Genomic DNA, 18,794 nt, shown 5'->3' with positions numbered 1-18,794 from the left:
CATAGCAGCACTTTCAACAATAGCTAAATCATGGAAAGAGCCTAAATGTCCATCAACTGATGAATGGATCAAGAAGATGTGGTTTATCTATACAATGCAATACTACATGGCAATGAGAAAGAATGAAATCTGGCCATTTGTAGCAAAGTGGATGGACCTCGAGGGTGTCATGCTAAGCGAAATAAGTCAGGCAGAGAAGGACAGATACCATATGTTTTCACTCATTGGTCTAACAGAAGAAACCTAACAGGGGACCATAGGAAGGGGAAGGGTGGGGGGAATTGTTAGGGAGAGGAAGTGAGGCAAATCATGAGAGACTCTTGAATACTGAAATAAAAACTGAGGGCTGAAGAGGCGGGGGGAAGGGAAAGTGGGGTGATGGTCATGGAGGAGGGCACTTGTGGGGAAGAGCACTGGGTGTTCTATGGAAACCAACTTGATAATATACTGCAAATAAAAAAAATAAACTATACTAATCTAGAGGATGTTGTATTGATGTAACAATAACTATACAGATCAGTTGACATAAAAGCATACATATATACATAAACATATATTCCATTGATGCAAAATGTAATATATATAAATTCAACATATAAAAATTATATATAAAAAACTTATTTTTGACAAAAATACCAAAGTAATGCAACAGGGAAAATAAACTCTTTTTAACAAATAGAGCTGGAGTAACTGGATATGCTAATGTAAAAACTGAATCTCTACTACGATCTCACCCTAAACACAACAATTAAGTTGAATTGATCATATATCAAAACATAAACCCTAAAATTATAGAACTTTAGGAAAAAATTGGAGGAGAACATATGATGTTGAGGAAAGCAAGTGCTTCTTAGAACACAAAAACACAAACCATAAAAGAAAAATTAATATATTGGTCTTCGTCAAAATTTTAAAATTTTGCTCTTGAAAGACACTATTAAGAAAATGCAAAGACAAAAAAAAAGAAAGAAAATAAAAAGACAAGGGGTGCCTGGGTGGTTCAGTTGGCTGAATGTCTGTCTCTTGATTTAGGCCCAGATCATGATCTCGTGGTTGTGAGACTGAGCCCCCCCATTAGGCTTGAGCTGGAGATGGAGCCTGCTTAAGATTCTCTCTCTCCCTGTTCCTCTACCCCTTCCCACCCATCTCTCTCTAAAAATGAAAGAAAGAAAGAAAGAAAGAAAGAAAGAAAGAAAGAAAGAAAGAAAGAAAGAAAGAAAGAAAGAAAGAAAAGAAAGAAAGAAAATGAAAAGACAAGCCACCACACACTAGGAGAAAATATTCACAATACATGAATCAGATAAAGGACTGGTATACAGAATATATAAACACTTACAACTCAACAGTAAGAAGACAGCCAAATTTTTTAAAAGGGCAAAGGGTTTGAATAGACACTTAACAAAAAAGATATGTGAATAGTAAAAAAGCACATTAAAAGACAGTTTATACCATCAGTCATCAAGGAATTGCACATTAAAACCACTATTCATTCAGCAGAATGGCTGAAGTCTAAAATATTGACCATATCAGGTGTTTATGAGAATGTGGAGAGGCTAGAGCTCTCATACACCGCTAATGGCAATATAAAATAGTACAACCAATCTGGAAAACAGTTCAGAAATTTTTTAAAAAGTAAACTTTCACCGACTAAATGGGCTAGCTATTTCAGATCTAGGTATTTACCCAAGAGAAATGGAAGCCTAAGTCTATGGGAAGACTTGTACACGAATATTCATAGCCGCTTTATTTGTAAAGTTCCCCAAATGGACATTCTCCAAATGTTCATCATTTGATGAAGGGAAAAACAAATTGTGGTAAATTCATAGAATACTACACATCAATTAAAAGGAACAAATCATTGGTATATTCGTCAACATGGATAAATCTCAAAATCATTATGCTGAGTGAATAGAATCCAGGTCAAAACAAGTACGTATTGCATGAGTGCATGAGTCCAAAACTGTAGAAAATGCAAATTAAGATGCAGTGACAGAAAGCAGATCAGTACAGACCTGGGGATGAGAGTGGAGGGAGGAATGGATTGCAAATGGGCACAAGGAAACTTTGGGGGATAATGGAAACCTTTGGTATGTTCACTGTGGTAATTGTTTTACAAGTGTATATATGTATGTCAAAATTGAATGAATTTCACACTCTAAATTTGAGTAGTTTGTGTATTTCACTTACATCTTAAGAAAGTTTTAAAAGTTAAAAAAAAAAAACCAACAACTGAGGCACCTGCATGGCTCAGTCAGTTGAGCATCCGACTTCAGCTCAGGTAATCCAGGTTGGTGAGTTCAAACTCCATATCCAGCTCTCTGCTATCACAGCAGAACCTGCTTCGGATCCTCTGTCTCTTCCGTCCCTCCCCTGCTCATGCTCTCTCTCTCTGTCTCTCTGTCTCTCTGTCTCTGTCTCTAAAATGTAAATATGTACTTATTAAAAAAAAAAAAGAAAGAACCAATTACTGGGGCATCCAGATGGCTCAGTCGGTTAAGTATCCAACTCTTGATTTTGGTTTAGGTCATGATCTCACTGTTCATAAAATGGAGTCCCACCTAGGGATCTGGTCTGAGAGTGCAAAGCCTGCTTGGGATTGTCTCTCTCCCTCTCTCCCCCCCTCCCCCACTCATGTTCTCTGTTTCTCTTTCTCTCAAAATAAATAAATAAACATTAAAAAAAGAAACCAACTACTGAGACCCTAAAACATATGAATCTCAAAATCATTATGCCAAGTGAAAGAAGTCAGGAACGGCATAGTACATATTACGTGATTCCATTTTTGCAAAACTCTAGAAAAGACAAATCTAATCTATAGTGATTGCCTGAGGCCAGGATGGGCAATAGAGATTAACTGAGAAGGAACACAGTTGTATACATTTGTCAAAACTAATCAACTGTACACTCTAAAAGGGTGCGTTTTATTATGTGTAAATTATAGTTCAACAAAGTTGATTAAAAATTAAAGCCATCACTATTTTCAGATAATAGGCCTGGTTATCAAAAAAATCAAAATAATAATAAATTAGTAAATTTAAAAAATTAAACTTTAAAATATAAGATAAACTATGAAGATGAGAGAATATAGTAAGGGCACTGTTAATGAGGTCAGCGTACAAAAATCAACTGTATTTCTATATACCAGGACAAATAAGCTGAAAGTGAAAATTTAAAAACTATACCATTACTCTGGATTGGATCTTGGAATAGAAAGAGGATGTGAATGGAAAAGCTAGTAAAATCCAAACAAGGTCTGGAATTCAGTTAATAGTAATGTACCAATGACAGTTTCTTAGATCTGACAAAAGTGCCATGGAAATATAAGATGTAAACAATAGAGCAAATTGTATAAGGGCTATCTAAGGACTCTCTGTACTGTCTTTGCAACTTTTCAGTAAATCTAGATTTAGTCCAAAATACAAATTGTATTCCAAAATTTCTTAAAAATAAAAAACAACATGAAACAAATTACCTTAATTTTGTATCTAATGATAGACATATGCAAAAAACCCCTTCAAAACAGTAATTTCATTGGATACCTCCAGTGGGATATACCTTAAGGAGAAATATAATTATAAGCAAACAAACAGCACATCTTAACCCTTAGTGTATCAACAAACATAGTCATCCCACTTACCATCCAAATCCAATGTGCTTTTTTCAATCATTGTATTTTTAAATTCTCTTACAAATAATTTACAGAAGTAAGTATAAAGGCATAGTAAATAATAATTTTAAGAATATATTTAAGAAAGATTTTAATGTAACATGTAATTTTATATAAAGTAAGTACAGGCACAAAAACATCATAAAAGAGATAGAATGTGGTCACATGGTCTCAGCCCAAAGGGGCAGTTCAGGTCCATGTCACAGAATGTTGTATAATAAGGTACTTCCTGTTAGATGAATGTCATTCCTTTTTCTGTGTGTCTTTTGTTTTGTTTTATTTGGGCTATATTTTGTCATTCCTTTTTGTCTTTAAAAAATTTTTCTTAATGTTTATTTTGGAAAGAGAGAGAGACAGAGCATGAGCAGGGATGTGGATGCAGAGAAAAAGTAGAGACACAGAATCCTAAACAGGCTCCAGGCTCTTAGCTGTCAGCACAGAGACCCACGCAGGGCTCAAACTCACGAACTATGAGATCATAACCTGAGCCAATTGGACACTTAACTGAATGAGCCATCAGGTGCCCCCCTTTTTTGTCTTTAGAAATATATTATTCACTTGTCAATTTTTTTGTCTGAGAAAATTCATTCTGGGTGTAGATCTTCAGCTGAAGACTCATAGTCTGAAATTTCACTTACACGGTCAGTGTCACTGTGATCGTCTGAGGCCGGAATGCTGTCATCTTTCTCATTATAATCACATTCTGATTCATCTAATAATTGTGAATCATTCTCCTCTGCCAATTTTCTTCTATTTGCCATTATGGGAAGAAATACTTTAAAAGTCTGTATTCACAAATGGGTTTATTAAAAGCTAAAAGCAGGCTACAAAACAAAAATAAAACTTAAGCCATTTACAATTGCATTGAAAAACACTCAGTACCAAAGAGTGAAAGTGGGAAAATTATTCAAGGCCTCTAAAGAGAAAGTTCGAAAACATGTTTGAGAGAAAGTAAATAAGACCTAAATAAACAGGTCGATTGTAAATGGATTGTAGGTCTCCATATTTTACAAGATTTCAGTTCTTGCTAATTTGATCTACAGATTCAAGACAATCCCAAGCATATCCCAGCAGGCTATTTTCATCTGTGGAAATTGACATGCCAATTATAAAGTTTATAAGAAAATAAAAAGGGCCAAGAATAGGCAAGGCAATCTTAAAGAACAAAAATAAAACAAAACATAATGCCAGAAATCAAACTATATCTAGCTACAATTATTAAAATAATGTAGTATTTAAAAAATAAGGGGTGCCTGGGTGGCTCAATCGGTTAAGCGTTTGACTTTGGCTCAGGTCATGATCTCACAGTTCCTGAGTTCGAGCCTCTCATGGGCTCTGTGCTGACAGCTCAGAGCCTGAAGCCTGCTTCAGATTCTGTGTCTCTGTCTCTCTCTGCCCCTCCCCTGCTCGCACTCTGTCTCTCAGTCTCTCAAGAATAAATAAACATTAATTTAAAAAATAATGTAATATTGACACAGAGATAGAGAAATAGACCAATGGATCTGTATAGAGAATGTAAAAACAACTTCACACCTATACTCACCAGATTTACATCATTGATGTAAAGTTCAATCAGGGAAAAGGGCAGTTTTTCAAAAGATGGTGTTAAATAAGTTGGTTATCCATTCAGGGGAAAAATGTATGTTGACCCCTTTTTCTTACCATTCACAAAAATGAATTCCATATGGATTGCAGATATAAATGTGAAACGTAAAACAATAAGCTTTCAGAAGAAAACTTGGAAAATATCTTTGTAAAGCGTTCAACTTCTTATTTTTTAACATTTACTTATATTTGAGGCAAAGAGAGTGTGTGAGTGGGGAGGGGCAGAAAGAGAGCGAGAGAGAATCCCAAGCAGGCTCTGTGCACAGAGCCTGATGCAGGGCTCAAGCCCACAAGTCATGAGATCATTACCTGAGCTGAAACCGAGTTGGATGCTTAACTGACTGAACCACCCAGGCACCCCTATAGAGCTGGCAACTTCCATAAAGTTGGAACTCTTCGTGGCAATTTGAACAGCAAGGTAAATAAAGATAGCAATGGATTATAACTCATAGAATAAAATAGGTATGTATGTGTCCATACAAATGTGTGTGTATATATATATATATATATATATATATATATATATATATAAACAAAATGGCAGGGGCAGGGATAGCTCTTTCTTACAGAAGAATCCTAATTAATAGAAGTAGAAGGAATAATGGAAATTGATAACCATTATTAGGAACATATCACAGTAATATTTATTGCATGCAAGAAACATTGATGGATGTTAAAATTTGTGGTCCAGAGTTTAAGGAGAAACAGGATATTGGCATAGCCTCAAAGTATCTCCCTTCACAGGTTTATCAAAGGGCAAAATAAAAATTTTACAGTGGAAAAAACCTAGCAGACACCATCTCATCCAAGTGACCAAGGTTATTATCCCTGCAATAGGGCACATGGGCAATCCATACCTCCTGACATGACATACAGAGAAGGATAGAACATCGCCTCTATGGTATTCTTGTGAAAAAAAAGCATAACTTCAATGTAATCATGAGAAAACCTCAGACAAACCCAAATTAGGAACATCCAGCAAACAAGTACTCTCTAAAAATGTTATGTTTATTGTATTCGTTTCCTATTGCTGCTGTAACAAATGATCATAAACTTAGTGGCTTAAAACCAAACAAATCTGTTTCCTTACATTTCTATAGGTCACAAGTCTCAAGTCAAGATGTCAGCAGGGCTGTGTTCCTTCTGGAGGCTCAGAGAAGAATCTGTTTCCTTGCCTTTTCAGCTTCTTTAAGCTGCCCAGCATTCCTTGGTTAGAGATCCCTTCCTTATGTTGCTCTACCATTTTACTTCTGTCGTCACATCTCCTACTCTGACTCTGATCTCCTGCCTGCCTCACCCTTATAAGGATCTTTGTGATTACATTGGGCTCACTTGGCTAGTGCAGGGTAAACACCGCATCTCAAGACCCTTAATGAAGTCACACCTGCAAAATCCCCTTTGACCTATATGATAACATTCACAGAGTCTGGAGATTAGAACATGGGCATCTTTGGGGGCTTTTATTCAAGTTACCACAGTCATGAAAGACAAAGATGGAAGAACTGTCATGGACTGAAGGACACTAAGGAGACATGATACTTGAATACAATTGGATCCAGGACCAGAAAAAGGTCAGCAGTGAGCCAACTGGCTAAATTCAAATAAGCTGTGTAAATTAGTTAATAATAATGTATCAATGTTAATTTCCTGCATTCTATAGTTGCACTATGGGCATATAATATGTTAACATTAGGGGAAGTTAGGTGAGAGGTGTACTGATTTCTCTGTACTATCTTTTTGTAACTTTTTTATGAATCTACAATTATTTTAAAATAATTAAAAGAAAGATGCAAATAACAACAATCATCCACAATAAGATACCACTATAATTTCACCAGAATGGTTAAAAGAAAACAAAAAAAAAGACAATGCCAGCTGTTGGTGAGGATGAAGAGAAACTTGAATCATCATTTATCACTGGTGAGAATATGTAAACTGATACAAACATTTGGGAAACTCTTTGGGAGCATTGTCATTTTATTTAAGTTTATTTCATTATTGAGAGAGAGAGAGAGAGACTTTATTGAGAGAGAGCGAGAGAGAGAGAGAGAGAGAGAGAGCAAAGCAGGGAAAGGGCAGAGAGAGAGGAGAAGAGAATCCCAAGCAGGCTCTGCGCTGTTAGTCCAGAGCCTGACACGGGGCTTGATCCCACAAACCAAACTGCCTTTGGCAGCATCTTCTAACGCTAACTATGTATGCATTCTCTGTGACTCAGCAATGCCATTTCTAAGCATATACCCAATAGGAGTGCGAAGATATTTACCAAATGATATGTACATGGCTGCCACTGCCCCCATATCCTTGAAAGGGGAAGTAAGAGGGAGCTATCAACTGTCTTCAGATAGTAGGGGTCACTGACACTGGGGAGGCACAGTAGCAGACCAGGGGTGCTGTGCTTGTGAATAGGAGTGGGCCAGAAGGGGCAGTGGCCTGTGCCAGCCACAGGGAATAGAAATAAGAAGGAGAAAGAACCACCAAAAGCAGGGAAAAGTGGGGAAAGTTCAAAAGGACAAAAAATATATATACAACTAGAATGCTACTGTCAAAAAGCTGGCGCCCAAAACTTGAAATTATGACTGAAAAATACTAAAATGTTGGGCCCTTCATCACCTCCTTCTAAGGATATGGGAAGGAACATGACATATTCAGCCTGATATATGGCCCATCATTGTGTCAGTTACTTTGCATGACTCCAAACTGATTCGCTTATAGTTCATTTGACCTTTAAATTGACCCTGGCTTTTAAATTCTGGTTCTTCTCCCTAGTTTTTACCACCCTATTTCCACTTACTTCTAGTTCCACCCACTTACTAAATACGACTGACTCATGTATGTGAATTATATCTTTCTTTTTCATGTTTTATTCTATTGTCTCTCAACATTACTCTTAATTTGAACATTACAGCCTGAGCATTTCAAAGAGGTTTAATATTTCTGTCACTTTTCAAACTTTAAAATATTATGTCCACCTTCACAATCAACAGTTGCTTTGTCCTGTGAATTCCCTTTTATTACGACAGTATGCTGTATTTTGGATTTTGTAGCCTTGTGAGATGTAAATAACATGTACCAGTCCAGGACAGAGGAGCCCCAAAGGCTTGAGAAATAATAGTAACAAAGAAAATGTCAAAGAACTTGGACACATGGCTTATTGTACTTCAAGTAGGTGAATAGCTTCTGTGATAAAATACTGACGAACCATTTTCTAGTCTCACTGAAGAAAATAGCAGGGAGTAATTGTCTTAAATTGCAGAACATCATTTTCGCTAGATGCAAGGGAAAATTTTGTGGAGTGAGGTTTTGGTAAGAAAGCTGAAGTCTCAGAGATTGGTAGTAAAGAATGGAGTGGTGAAGTGCAAAGTGCTTAAGGTGAATGGTGACAAAATAAAAAGTATCAATTCCTACTTGCCAGAAATGTCACCACACACAAATCATTTAACTTCTGTGGCACTGTTTCCTCATCTCTAAGGTGACTTGATGAGCTTAAGATTTGGGTGTTTTTAAAAATTGCTTTTATTAACGTTTTTTGTTTATTTTTGAGAGACAGAGAGAGACAGTGCAAGCAGGGGAGGGTCAGAGAGAGAGCGAGACACAGAATCTGAAACAGGCTCCAGGCTCTGAGCTGTCAGCACAGAGCCCGACCCAGGGCTCGAACCCACCAACCATGAGATCGTGACCTGAGCTGAAGCCGGGTGCTTAACTGACTGAGCCACCCAGGTGCCCCAAGATTTGGGTGTTTTTAACTCTATTGGAAAGATTAGGCAGGGTCCCTGTTGAGGGACATTTCCCTGCAAGATAGATCACCAATTAAGATACCATTCCAGGTGATAATTACTGGGGCATGATTTTTTTTCGTTTTTCTTATTTTGCTTGAGCAACGTGTATTGATACATTTTTCTTTCTTTTTCTCTTTAAAATAGAATGTTTGTTAAAGACTAACGTCTCTTATGGATATAGATGCAAAAATCCTCAACATGCTTTCTGATGGTGACAACGTCCTCACAAAAACATGCCCCTTGCAAAGGACCTCCTTCTCCAGCACAAAAGAGGAGAAGAAGAAGCACAAGAAGAGGCACCTGATGCAGAGCCACAACTCCTACTTCATGGATGTGAAGTGCCCCGGATGTTACAAAATCACCACCATCTTTAGCCATGCACGAAGTAGTTTTGTGTTTTGGCTGCTCCACTGTCCTTTGCCAGCCTACAGGAGGAAAAGCAAGGCTTACAGAAGGATGCTCCTTCAGATGGAAGCAGGACTAAAACCACTCTGAATCAAGATGAGTAGGAAACTATCCTAATAAACACATTTTGGATTAAAAACAGTCCTTGGCATGCCTGGGTGGCTCAGTTGGTTAAGCATTTGACTCTTGATTTTGGCTCAGGTCATGATCTCACAGTCGGGAGACGAAGCCCTGTGTTGGGCTCTGTGCTGAGAGCGATGGCTGCTTGAGATTCTTTCTCTCTCTTCCTCTGCCTCTCTCCCCCGCTCATGCTCTCTCTCTCTCAAAAAAAATCCTCAACAAAATACTAGCACCAAACAGAATCCAACACCATATTAAAAAGAAAAAACACCATGACTAGTGAGATTTATCCTAACAATTCAAGAGTTGTTCAACATAAGGAAATCAATTAATGTAAAATACTACATTAATAGAAAGAAGAAAAATAAACCCATGATCATCTCAATTGCATCAAAGGATATGACTAAGAAAGTGAAAAGATAACCTACATAATGGAAGAAAATATGTGTAGATAATATATCTAATAAGGTACTAGTGTCCAGAACATCTGAAGAACTCTTACAACACAACACTATAAGACAAACAGCCCAGTTAAAAAATGGACAAAGGATTAGAATAGACATTATCCAAAGAAGATATACAAATAGGCAGCAAGCCCATGAAAAGATGCTCAACATCTTTAGTCATTACGAAAGTGCGTATCAAAACCACAATGAGGCAATGAAGTATCACTTCCCATTCACTGGGATGGCTATTAGAAAAAAAGAAAAGAAAAGGAAAAAATGAATGTTGGTGAAGATGTGAAGAAATTGGAAGTCTCCTGCATTGCTAGAGGGAATGGAAAAGGCTCAGCCAATGGGCAAAACAAGTTGGTGGTTTCTCAAAAAAGTAAATGTAGAATCATCATATGACCCAACAGTTTCACTTCTAGGTATATGTACAAAAGAATTGAAGAGCAGGTAAGAAACAAATACATGAGCACTCATGTTTATAGGAGTACTATTTACAATAGCCAAAAGGTGATATGAACCCTAATGTCCATCAATGGATGGATGGTCAAATTGTGGTATATACATACAGTGGAATATTATACAAGACATAAAAAAGAACGAGGTAGTGATACACTCTACATATGTGCATGACCCTCAAAAATACTTTTCTCAGTGAAAAGAGGCCAGAACGAAAAGGTCACATATTGCATGATTCCAGTTATAATACATGTCCAGAATTTATATGAAATATCCAGAATAAATCTGTAGAGGGTAAAGGCAGGTTGGTGGTTGTCAGGGGCCGAGACAGGGAAGGACAAATGGAGAGCATCTGCTTAACATGCACAGGGTTTCCTTTCAGGGTGATAAAAATGATTTGGAACAAAATCGAGGTGGTTGTTGCACAACATTGTGATCATACCAAATGCTACTGAATTGTTCACTTTAAAATGGTTAATTTTATGTTATGTGAATTTTACCTCAATAAGAAAAAGTTTTAAAAATAGAAAGCTTGAATTTGACTTGTTGCCTATTCACATATGTCCTGGGAAAACGTTTCTGTCTAGTACTTAACTGCTGGCTTATTTTAAAGCAAACATTTAAGGAATGTGCACCTAAATGGGCTGATGGATTACTTGGAGTAGGAAAGTTATTTGGAGACTGGCAGAAGGTATTAGTTTTGGAGCAACTTTCTCAGTGTACCTTTCAATCCATAAGTATATAATGCGAAATATTTTATGAATACTTAAAATCTTTTATAAAGTTTATTTATTTATTTATTTACTTATTTAGAGAAAGAAAGAGAATGAGTAGGGAAGGGGCAGAAAGACAGGGAGAGAAAAAGAATACCAAGCATGTTCCTCACTGACTGCAGAGCCTGATGCAGGGCTTGATCTTACAAATTGTGAGGTCATGCATGACCCAAGCTAAAAGCAAGAGTCAGATGCTTAACTGGTTTAGCTATCCAGGTGCCCCCAAAATTTAAAATCTTAATAAACTGCTCTGAAATTCATGAGGCTAACTTTGTAGGATTGGGCCATAGGATGGTCTTTTATAAAGCTTTTTTTTTAAAGATTTGTGTGTTTTTTTTAGAAAGTTATATGTTAAGATGTTTGAGTGCTTTTTGAAAGGTCATTTATATTTACCTTAATGATGGTTTAAGTACTAAAAAAAATAGATACATGCACAAGAATGTACTATTTGTAACCGCTTCAAACTGAAAACTACCCTAATGCCCTACCCTAACAGTAGAATGGATAAATTAACACAATGCACTAATACATTGCAATGATACTAAATAAACTGCTACTACACACAATAATACAGATGTATTTCACAAGTGATGTGAGGTAATAAAAACCAGACATGAAAAAGTACATATTGGATGATTCCATTACAGTTCAAAAATAAGGAAAATTACTTCATGATGTTAAATGTTAAGGTAATGGTTACTTTTGCAGGGGCTGGTTACTTAAATATGTCACAAGGGGACTTCTGGGGGTGTTCTCTCTCTTTTTAAAAAAATACACTTCAGTTTTTAAAGCAGCTTCTGGTTCACAGTGGTATTGAGCAGAAAGTATAGAGATTTCCTATATACCCTCTGCTCCTACACATTCATAACCTCTCCAGTTATCAACATTCTCCACCATACTGGTAAACATTTGTTACAATCAATGAGCCTACACATTCATAATCATCCAGAGTCCTCTACATTAGAGTTCACTTTCGGTGTTGTACATCCTATGGGTTTGGACAAATGTGTAATGACATGCATCCATCATGTTAGTATCATACGGAGGAGTTTCATTGCCCTAAACATCCTCTATGTTTCCCCTATTCATCTCTCCCTCCCTACTACCCCCTGGTGTCCACTGACTGTAGTATAATCTTTATTGCTTTGCCTTTTCCAGAATGCCATATACTTGGAATCATACAGTATGTAGCCTTTAGTTGTTCTCTTTTTTTGATCTGGATGTTGTTTACATGGATGTGTTCAGATTGTGGAAATTCATTAAGCTGTACATCTGCTTGGTGCTTTGCTGTAGGTATGCTAGATCTCTATTAAAATATCTAAAAGTAAGATAAAAGCAAAAAAAAAACACAACAAAAAATATCAAAAAGCAAACAAACCAGCAGATGACACAGTCCCTCAAAATCACAAACCCTTTCAGCTAACTGCCCTATATCTCTTTCCTCCTGCTTATCACAGCCAACTTCTGGAGTTTTCTATACGCACTGCCTCTATTTCCTCACTTTCCACTCATTCCTCAACCCACTCCAATCTGGCCCTCTGTCCCCATAACTCTCTTAAAATAGCTCTCACAAAGATCACCAATGGCCTCCCATGTTGTTAAATCTGATGGAAAATTCTTTATCCTCGACTTGCTGCACACTCCACCAGTATTTAATACTGCCAACCACTTCATTTTCTGTGGATTCTGTGACATGACACTCTTGCAGTATTCTTCCTGCTCCTCGGCCTACTCCATCTCTGTCTCTTCATCCTCCTCTATCCAGGCATTAAATGTTGAAGGCTTCCTGAAGGCTCAGCTCCAGGCTTTCACTTCTCTTTCTACACTTCTCTCCTTAAGTGACCTCATTCATTCATATGGCTTTCAACCGAGTTTATATCCTTTAAAAATTCTTTTAACATTTACTTATTTTCGAGAGACAGAGCGTGAGTGGGGGAGGGGGAGAGAGAGAGAGAGGGAGAGAGAGAGAGAGATTCTGAGGCAGGTTCCAGACTCTGAGCTGTGAGCACAAAGCACAATATGGGGCCCAAACCCACAAACTGTGTACTTATGACCTGAGCTGACGTCAGACACTTACCTGACTGAGCCACCCAGGTGCCCCTATATCCTTTTTTTTTTTAATGTTTATTTACTTATTTTGAGACAAAGAGAGAGAATATGAGTCGGGTAGGGGCAGAGAGAGAGAGAGAGAGAGAGAGAGAGAGAGAGAGACAGAGAGAGACAGAGACAGAGACAGAGAGAGACAGAGAGAGAATCCCAAGCAAGCTCCATGCTGTCAGTGCAGAGCCTGACACAGGACTTGATCCCATGAACTGTGAGGTCATGACCTGGCTGAAATCAAGACTTGGACACTCAACCTACTGAGCCACCCAGGCTCCCCATCAATCCAATGTATATCCTAATTTTCAAGTTACAGCAATATCCCAAACTTCTCTATGCTCATATTCATGTTCATTTACCTAATTTACATCTCCATTTGAATATTATGCCAACATCTCAAACTTAACGGCTCTAAGACTAAAATCTTGACTTTGCCCTGTCCCAAGCTTTTTTCTCTTCCATCTCAGTAAACTGCATCAGCATTCATCCATTTGCTCAAGCCAGGGATATTTTTTGTCTCCCCCATTTGCTCATGCCCCAAATCTGGGAATCCTACACCTGTCTTCCTAATTGTCATTTCTAGCCATGAAAAACTGGAGAAATGTGGGTGAGGGTGAAAGAATTCACAGCCATATTTTCTTGAGCTTTCTCTGAGGTCTAGCCGGGTAAATAACTGTCAGTACGTGTTGTGAGGCGCCACACAGATCCCCGCCTCCACCCTCGGCTGCTGGAAGTATTGGTTGCTGATGGCTCACAGTTATGCCACTCTCTTGGCATTGCTTTTAGCCAAAGGTGCCCTTGTCCAAGATTGTGTTCTCTCAGCCCTAACGTTATAGTGTAGTAAGCAGCACATATCCAATGAGAATACAAAGGCGCACACCCCTTGCCTCAATTTTGGATAATTCTGAAAGGTCTGGAGCTCCCTGTGAAAACATCTGAGGCTTTCCAGTTCAACCTCTCCTCCCCTCAGTCCTTCTTTCCTCGCTCCCACACAGGCATTCGTCCCAAGTGTGCTCTTCATAACTGTCCTGTATGCAAATCTCTGCATCAGAGTCTATTTCCAGGAAATAGACTGACCTGAGATAACAAACTAAAAATGTACCTACCTTGAAGAGTGAAGGAGGAAGAGCTAATACTCCAATTTAACACAAAGAGACAAGTATTAATATTAGGGCGAGGTTGAGGAGGGGTGGAGCAACTCTATATGCAAAGAAGCCAAGATGTCTATAGAACAGGGAATAAATTGTGAAGTCTGTATTTTTTAAAGCACAGCTAACAAAGATTTCACCTTTGCTCAACAGCAGATTTCAGCTGGATCCCTTCTTATGCATCTAGTCTAGGTTACCACTCACTTCTGTTTCCTTATAAAAATAGACTCCTGGTCCACCAAACCCAGAAAATGACACTTTTCTCACATCCACAGTATGAAAGGGCTGGGGATGGAGGACACTTCATTCTCTGTGCACATCTGTCCCCAATACACACATAGACACACACACACACACACATATACACACGCATGCACACAGAAACTCGGACACAGGCAGACAGGCACACGCACACACACACACACACACACACACACACACACACACAGAGTATTGATTGCCAGAGACCAGGGTTTAAAAGAAATTATACACCTACATCAGGATATTTATACTTTTGAAAAAAATCACCAAAGGGGAAGACAATACTCTAACTTGAGAATTAAGGATTTACACTTGTTTTCTACAAACAGTTTTGTAGTTTTAGCTTTTATATTTAAGTGTCATACCCATTGAGTTAATTTTTGTATATGGTGAGGTAGGGGTTCAACTTCATTTTTCTTTTTTTTTTAATTTTTAAAGTTTATTTTTCAGAAGAGAGAGAGAGGCAAAACATGATTGGGGGAGGGACAGAGAGAGGGAGACACAGAATCCACAGCACAGAGCCTGACATGGGTCTCAAACTTACAGACCATGAGAATCTGACCTGAACCAAAGTCAGATGCTTAACCAACTGAGCCGCCCAAGTGCCCCTTGTTTGTTATGTTACTCAAGGCAAAAGTAATATATGTTTGGGGCACCTGGCTGTCTCAGTCATTGGAGCATGCGACTCTTGATCTCAGGGGTCATGAGTCCAAGCCCCACGTTGGGTATAGAGCTTACTAAAAAGAGGTAATATACATTCATTGCAGGAAAATGTATGAGAACAAAAAATGAAGATCACATGTCACTCCACCTTCCAATCTCAATGTCACACAATCCAGTACTGTTAACATTTTAAAAATATCCTTCCAGACTGTTTTCTAAAGTGTAGTATTTTATAAAAATGATATTATACTTTAGTGCTGATTTGTATCTTGCTTTTAAGAAAGCTCCACAGTGCCATAGATATATTTCCATTTCAATAAATATAAATCTATATCACATCATTGGGTTTATTGACTTCATGACAGTCAACAGTATGAATGTGCCTTAATTTTTTTAACCCCTTCTCCTATTGGTAGACATCATGTAGTTTCCAATGTCTCCTCAATGTAACACAGCTGTCATGAACATCCTTACGCATACATCTTTACACACCTGTCCAGTTATTTCAGAGGTAGCAAACTGCCAACCCACTGGCTGATTTGTGCTCATAGCTGTGTTTTGTGTGGACAGCACATATTTTTATTTTTTATTTATTTTATTTTATTTATTTTGAGAGAGGGGGAAAACATGTTTACGGGCAGAGGGAAAGAGAGAGAGAATCCTATGCAGGCTCTATGCTGTCAGTGCAAAGCCTGACGTAGGGCTCCATCTCACAAACTGTGAGATCATGACCTGAGCTGAAACCAAGAGTTGGATGCTTAACCAAATGAGCCGCCCAGGTGCCCTAACATATCTTTTTAAATAGAAAAGTTATGTTGAATTTGGATGATCAGGTAGGAGACATTCCTAGAAACAGGATTGTTGGGTTCTGATTTAGCAAGGTTCTGGTATTTGCTTGTCCCCAAATGATCATTGGACTCTCTCCCTGGGCTGGTGCCATATTGGGTGGGTGGAAAAGAGAGAAGATAGTGAGAAACAAGCCTGAGAACGATTCTCTGAGTTTACTGATGACTGACCAAAAAGGGTCTCTTTGGGGATGTAACATAACAAACTAGGAGGACTACTAGACTAAGTACCAAAAGACCTAGATCAAGATCTAACTCTGCTATTATTACACAGCTCTGTGACTTGGGGTGAGCTATTTAATATCTCTAAGTCTCATTTCCTCACAAGGTTTTTAGGAGTATCAAATGAGATATTGTGTGAAAAACGTTTTGAGAAGCACAGAGTCCTCTACAATTATAAGGGGGTCCTTGTTTTTGTCAATTTCCAAAAGTATATTTACACAGGGTCAGAGTGCTTAGAGTGTAAAGCGTTGTCCACTGTCAGAATCCTGCTTTTAGAGGAGCTACTTTCCAAGGATAGACATGATTCTACGTTGCCAGGATCTGATCTGATGCACTCCAGTTCTATAATCATTTACGGATGGTTTCACATGCCAGACACTGTAGGTACAAAGATGATTATGATTAGACCCTGTTTTCACAGAGCTTAGCAGTCCACTAGGAAGAGACAAATATATATTGAGATCATCACACAACAGAGGGATAAAGGATTTAATAAAGGAGAGATCCAAGACTGCAATGCATAGGAGAAACACTCGGGAAGCCTTTTGAGGCAGGGTTTCACAAATAGCATTGAAGAAGAGAAAAGACCAGGTGTGTGTGTGTGTGCGCGCGCGCGCGCGCGCGCGCGCGTGCATGCGCAGGCACAGGTGCATGGTACTCTTTGCCAGTTGAGCCAATCTGGGGCTAGACTTTATCTTAGACTCTGTGCTCATTTCTATGCATTTACATTTTCTTTTTTTAGTTTTGTGTTTCCCTTCATTTCCTAGTCAAGTTCTTTTCGAAAAAATGCTAATCTGGTCTTAGCTGTACTAACAGGAAAAGAGATTTGTCTACATCCATGCCAAGAGAGTTGGAGAACCCAGAGTGTTCTGGAAGCCACTCTTGCTGGTAAAATAAAAAGCCCATTTGCAAACTAGGGAAGAGCGTGGAGGCATGCCTTCCTCCCTCCATGCCTGCTTCGTCTTGTGTTCCTGCCCAATCATTTCCAGACCCATCACCCTCCTCCAACCACTTGTCTGCTGCCACTGTGGCAGCAGCAGGCACAGATTTTTTAAAAAGCCAGCCAGACATCTTCTCGCCCTTCTCTCGAGCCTGCTTCCTTCCCCCAGTTTGGGTCATCTGAACTTCTCCACTACAAATACAACACCAAATGCAATGATTATCGAAGTCAGAGGAAATAAAGGATGTTGTTCTACCCCTAATGCATATTAAATTTGGACTTAATCTTCATCATCGCAATTAAGCCTTTAAATCAGCCAATGTACTTAAACGAGGTGAAGTAAAAAGACTTACTGTAAGAGATGACAGGAGGCTCTTCAGGAAATTAAAATCTCCAGAGACTTCCAAAGTGAGAGTTACTGAGCCAGGAAGGGGAAAGAATGAAAAGGTTTTTTAAAGCTTAATAAACAGGATACCAATTAGGTCTTGGGATTAAAAAGATAGGTGATGTCAGTGTTATCGATGGGGAGAGGGGTTAACTGGAGCCAGGGAATTAATAAGCACTGCATTATTTCCAGATCCTTCTTTGATTCACTTAAAAAAAAAACCTGGCTAGGTGTGCCTTTCCTGCCTCACTTTACTCTTCTGTGACATGGGAAGAAATACAAGGTGATGCGTAAATGCCAGCTTGCTTCTATAAAGGCCCAGAAAAGGTCTCTCCCCATTTACCAAGTGCCCAATCCTGTACCGACACTGTTAAGGCTGTAATTTGAGTGAGCACCCTGCCTAGTGGCTACAGACCTTAAAGGTGTCAGAACAGGATTGGCCTGATTTTGTCACCTTTTTGGAGAGAGGGCCCTTTTCCAGAGACCCTCAGTCCCCGAAGCTATATCCCAGGCAGACCAGAAGCAGCCCTGAGGCACAGGAAGGACACCTCCCAACTTGGGAGGTTTTCCAGTTTCCATCGGCCAGAAGTTTGATTTACTGGCACTATCTGCGGGAAGACAAATGGCCCATGCTGGCTGTGCTGGTCAGATACAGGGAAGAAAGAAAAGAAGGAGGAAAAAAATTGGAGGAAGGCAGATTAGTAAATCAATAAACACCCAAGTGACATATAATGAATGAACAATTAAAATTCCTCCTGGGAAGGTGGTGGGTGTCCTGAAATGGTGATGTTGAAGTGCACGGGGATGGCACTTTCTTTTTTTGTAACCCAAGGATAATCTCTTAAATTCTGGGTACAAACAATACAGTATAACTCTTATGGTTGCCATGACAACCTGAATCCCTCTCCTCTGATGTCAGCCTTCCCTCCCCCCTCCTTCAGAACCCAGAATGCCAGTTTTCTTTCTACGATAAATG

General features: G+C 38.7%; 1 pseudogene; it reads left to right on the top strand.

The window, feature by feature from the left end:
* The first annotated feature begins 9,281 nt into the window (after positions 1 to 9,281).
* Positions 9,282 to 9,532, top strand: LOC115283452 (annotated as a pseudogene).
* The last annotated feature ends 9,262 nt before the right edge of the window (positions 9,533 to 18,794 follow it).

Source organism: Suricata suricatta, chromosome X (assembly GCF_006229205.1).
Source record: "Suricata suricatta isolate VVHF042 chromosome X, meerkat_22Aug2017_6uvM2_HiC, whole genome shotgun sequence".
NCBI lineage: Eukaryota > Metazoa > Chordata > Mammalia > Carnivora > Herpestidae > Suricata > Suricata suricatta.
This window is presented reverse-complemented; position numbering and strand designations above follow the sequence as displayed.